The 5,379-nt window shown below is 45.1% G+C and overlaps 1 pseudogene; it reads left to right on the forward strand.

Moving 5' to 3' along the window:
* The first annotated feature begins 1,612 nt into the window (after positions 1-1,612).
* LOC111179749 (zeta-crystallin pseudogene) lies at positions 1,613-2,883 on the forward strand (annotated as a pseudogene).
* The last annotated feature ends 2,496 nt before the right edge of the window (positions 2,884-5,379 follow it).

Raw genomic sequence — 5,379 nt, forward strand, 5'->3', positions numbered from 1 at the left:
TCTCCTGCTGGCTTTAAGTCCCAGTTGTGCCAGCTCTTCCCGGGCCACCGCAGTGGTGGAGTGATCTCTTCTCTCGCCCCCCATCCTTGTCAATTCCGAAGGACAACTGCCTTGCTCTCCCAGGGTCTCTCAAAGAATATGTGGACAAACTTCTCTTGGTAGCCTTGTTCCCTCTGGAGACCATACACATGACCAGGAAGGCTGGTTTCCAAGTCTTCTCTCTCAGAGCTCTCATTCCTTCCCCTTATCTCCCTCGCCTCTGTTGAAACTTGCCCCCAGATACATGATCACTGCTTTCCACCCAAAGCCTGAGTTCCACACTTACACTTGGCCTCACTGAGTACTGACTGGGTACCCTCTGTTTTGGGGGTACACAGAGCCTGTCATGCTCCCCACCCCAAGAGCTCACAACCCATGGGATATTCCTCACCAAGACCACCTCAGAAATTCCTCTCCGCATTAACGGATTCTCCTTTCATCCTTACTGGGAATAGGCTTCCTCCCAGACTGCCAGCAGCTAGAAGGTGGGGATCCCAAATATTTTAGCCTCCATCAGCTACAGAAGAATAAGGACCGACCTTGTGCCATTTTGATATCGATTTGTCCTTTCAGAATTGGGAAGAGATTTCTTCTTAAATGGTTCATACATTCCCCACTGATTTCTTTTGCCAAAGGAGGCATATTTATAAACAGGCTGCCCAATTTGGCCAATGGGAAAAGGGATGCTCAGATGAGGGTGGGATTGAACATTACACCTTGACCTAGAATTGATGCTCAGCCAGGGTGCACCAGCATGTCCACACAGGTTATTAGCATGCTGAAATACTTCTGTAGCAGCTGGTCAATAGCCACCTCCAAAAGCCCCTCTGCATCCCTGCTGCCCAGGCCCTCTGGGTCCCCTGGATTTCCCTACAATCCAACAGAAGGGGCCCGGCCCCCCAGGGGTTCTTTAGACCTCTGCTCCAGCACTGGGGCCAGGGCTCTTTTCCATTGGCCGGTGCTCCTGCCATGCTGGCTGTTAACTGGTCTGAATATCATGCCAACCCTAGCAGCTAGCTAATCACGCAGCTGTCCCCCAGATAGCCACTTCAAAACCTGTGACAAGAAAAGCATTGGGTTGTTTAGGACCTGTGCAGAAGAGGAGAGGCAGCACCTGTGGAGTGTGGAGTTCCGGAGTTTGGGGGTACCTTGGAGCCTAGGCCTGCTTGCTCAGTCTTCATGCCCTCCTGCAGTTCCTCTGGCATCCGGGCTGAGACCAGAACGTCCCACCAATGAGAGCTGTTCTGAGACATGACTCAGTATTTGTGGGGCAACACTCAAGGAAATATAGCCACTTCAAATTTATCCTGGTTTACCATGCAGACTACTTGTGGGGAGAGAGAACATTTTTTGCCTCCTGCCAAAACAAAAATCCTTTGTGTGGGTCAAGAGGTCTTACCCTGACCCTGTAGCTTCAAGATAATACTGACCTCTCTAAAGAATATATTTTCATTTTCGGCATTTGAGAAATCCATGTGCAACACTATCGGGAAAGAAGGTATGGTACATATATACCATGGAATATTACTCAGCCGTAAAAAAGAATGAAATAATGCCATTTGCGGCAACATGGATGGACCTAGAGATTGTCATACTGAGTGAAGTTCTAACTAAAGTCCAAACGTGTGGTATAAACCCAGTGGACACATATATTCACTCTGGTACTTACAGTAGAAAACCACTTCTACCCTATACTCCTGGCTTAGATGTGGCTGGGATAATAGAATCTGTTGGAGGGAGTGTATCTGCTTTCAAGAAAGGCGACAGAGTTTTCACTACCAGCACGATCTCTGGGGGCTACACAGAGCATGCTCTGGCAGCCAATTACACTGTTTACACACTGCCGTAAAAACCGGACTTGAAACAAGGAGCTGCCGTCGGGATCCTGTATTTTACTGCACATCGAGCTCTGCTCCCCAGTGCCCATGTGATAGCTGGAGAAAGTGTTCTGGTTCACGGGGCCGGTGGAGGGATTGGAATAGCAGCATGCCAGATTGCTAGAGCTTATGGCTTAAAGGTTTGGGCACAGCTGGTACTGAGGAAGGACAAAAGATTGTTTTGCAGAATGGAGCCCACGACGTGTTTAATCACAAAGGAGCTAATTACATTGATAAAATTAAGAAATCTGTTGGTGAAAAAGGAGTTGATATGATTACTGAAATGTTAGCTAATGTAAATCTTAGCAATGGTTTGAATCTTTTGTCACATGGAGGATGAGTAATAGTTGTTGGCAGCAGAGGTCCTATTGAAGTAAACCCACGGGACACTATGGCAAAGGAATCTAGCATAATAAGAGTTGCTCTCTATTCATCCACCAAGGAGGAATTTCAGCAGTTTGCAGCAGTCCTTCAAGCTGGAATGGAAGTTGGTTGGTTGAGATCAGTAATTGGTCCCCAGGATCCATTGGAGAAGGTGGCCCAGGCTCATGAAGGTATCATTCATAGCAGTGGGGCTGTTGGAAAAATGATTCTTCTCTTAAAATGATTAATCCTTCCACAGATCTCCTGCATAATTAAAGTTTCTTACCTCAGTTTTACATATACCAAAAAGAAAAGAAAAAAGCTTTGGGTTATACTTTGAAACATACTAAACATCTTTAAAAAATTATTTCAGTGACAAAAGTCTCGTTACTAGACAAGATGAAATTTCCCCTGAGTGGACAAACTCTAGTTTAGCAATCTCAAACTGCCCCTTTATCCTCATGCTTTCAGAAAATAATCACAGCCAACAACTACTGAGTACCATGCAATGCCAGGCGCTGTTCTAAGTGCTCTGCGTGCAGGGTCTCACTGAATCCCCTCTGCAACACTGTGACTTGTAGGCATTTTTATTATCATTTAACAGGTGGACTCTAAGATTCAGAGTTTAGGTAATTTGTTCAAAGTATCACACTAGAAAGTGGCAGGGCTGGGACCCAAACCCAGGCTGAGTGACTCCAAAGCTCTTAAACTTGAAGCTAAATTACTTGGTATATACTCTCATACGTGTTAGTTATCTTCTTGCTGTTGTTATATAATCTTCACTATTCTAGCGCCCTTAGGAATGCCTCTGTGTGTGTGTGTGTGCGTGTGTGCGTGAGAGAGAGAGAAAGAGAGAGAGAGAATGAGAGAGAACAGGAATGGACATCTGTGTGGTGATGTTGCATATACACATACAGTTATTGCCAGGTCCCTGTTCCCCATCATTTTATGTGGTTCCTTCTGATTGCCTGGGTTGTCTAAGATTGAAAGCTACTCTATGTCAAGGGCTTTGATTCACTTACTCAGAACCCATATGGGTGCCACATGAAAGCCAGTCCTCTGTTAAGGCCACAATAGTAATAAGACCTCTGTTAAGTACCACAATAGAGGAATAAGAATCAGTAAGTGAAAACTTCTGGGACCGGGCAGGAGGAGCCTGCTAGCTCTGTCCCTAACTCTGTTCCTCCTTCCCTCCCTCCCTTCCTTCTTTTTCTCCAAGTCAACACCAAGAAGGGCACTGGAGGCCTGTGAGAAATAGCAGTGAGGGCCCAGAACATTCCATGTCTCCAGACCTGTGTGCATCTTTGTGGGTCTGGGTGGAATGGGGACCCATTTTGGTGGACTCTGATAGCTTTTTTAAACCCTGAATTCCATTCAGAGTAGTTTTCTTGGGGATATACAATTTAAGATGTGAAACAAAAGTCAAAAAGATGAAGTGGATCTGTTTCCTCTAAGGACGGTTCCCCTTCCAGACCAGGCAAAGGCCGTGCCCCGGCTGTAACCCATTCATTCGCCTGGGGGTGTCCAGGCCTGGAGAGACTCTATCCCCTTTAATATCTGGAGGCTGGTTAGTCAGGGTGCCAGGCTCCCTGCCCTCGCACCCCCATGACTGACAGTGGTCTAAAATGTCCATCATCTTTTTGCACAAGGTTTGCTGCTCATTAAAAAAAATCACCTTTCTTGTGGACAAGAAAATTACCTTTTTTTTTTTCACCTTTGAGCTCAAAATCTCACTTATATCAGGGCTTGGAAGAGCTGAAAATCCAGTCCAATCCAGAAATGCCCAATAAAAAGACTAATTTGAATTTTGCCCCAGACCAAATTATGGGGAGGAAGTAAGCGGAGGGAGGGACCTAGAGTCTGTCATTGCATTTCTAATTACATTCTTTCTCCTAGTGTGGGAAGAATGGAACCCTGGGCCAGGGATCTGAGTGCAGGCAGCCCCTGTGTCTGGGTGGTTTCTTCCAAGTGCCCCTCCCCACCAGGCAACAATGCCCTCTGCTTCATGGACACCCGGGGCCAGGACCTAGCAGCAAAGCATCTGAAACTGTTAAACTGGAGAGAAACCCAGCCAGAAGTTGACATCGCCTTTGCGCCACCTGCTGGAAGTTTGGAAAAAGACTCTGAAATTCATGGTTTGGCTGTTAACTAGTGACTTCACAATCCTAATGATTATTTGTAATAATTCCCATTTCGTCTTATTACACAGTTACACAGGTTTTTGAAGACAATTTAAGAGGTTCATACAATTAAAACAAAACATAAAAATCACCCACAATCCTGTCACCCAGAGATTACCATCATGTATATTTTGTTGGCTTTCCTTCCATCCTTCCTGTCGTTTTTCTACTTAGATATATGCAAATTCATATACACTATTAGTCTCATTCAGTACACATTATTCTATAGCCTAATTTTTAGGATTAACAATATGTCTTCAATATTTTTGCATGTCATTAATTATAATCTGCAACATGACTTTTGCTTAGCAGTTTTTTATATCCTTATATCATAATTCTAGGTCCTCTTCCGGTGTATTAATTACAATGTGGTTTATGCTTTGAGTTTTTACTAAATCTAATTTCCCCCCTCCCTTTTCTCCCCTTCTTTCTTTCTCCTTCATTCCTCCTTTCTTTCCTTCCAGGTTTTTGTCTTTACTTCTTTCTTTCTTTTCCCTCCAATAGAAGAGGTCCACAGCAGATGTTGTTTGGGGCAATTCTTTGCAGTATCTCTGGCCTCCCTCATTCCTTCATATAAGGGGATCCAGAGACTTCCTACTGAACCCTGGATCTGTCCTCTGGGTGGGCTCTGCCGTCCCTGCCTTGGAAGACAGGACACTATAAACTCTGAACTGAGGTGGGCAAGAAAGATGGGATCCCAACCTAGTGCCTCCTGCAGTGTCTAGAAAAAAACCCGAAAACTAACAATTACTGATCACTTACTCTGTGCCAGCCAGGCTCCATCATAAGAACATTACATGAATTATCGCAGGCAGTCATAAAACCCTTCTGAGATAGAGTACCTCTCCTTCCTTCTTTCCATTCACTGGACAGCTGAGGACACCAAGCTTGAGAAAAGCAAATGAAAGCGCACCAGCTAT

This window comes from Delphinapterus leucas, chromosome 7 (genome assembly GCF_059928025.1).
Source record: "Delphinapterus leucas isolate spDelLeu-1000000601 "Yukka" chromosome 7, BTC_Dleu_Yukka2, whole genome shotgun sequence".
Classification (NCBI taxonomy): Eukaryota; Metazoa; Chordata; class Mammalia; order Artiodactyla; family Monodontidae; genus Delphinapterus; species Delphinapterus leucas.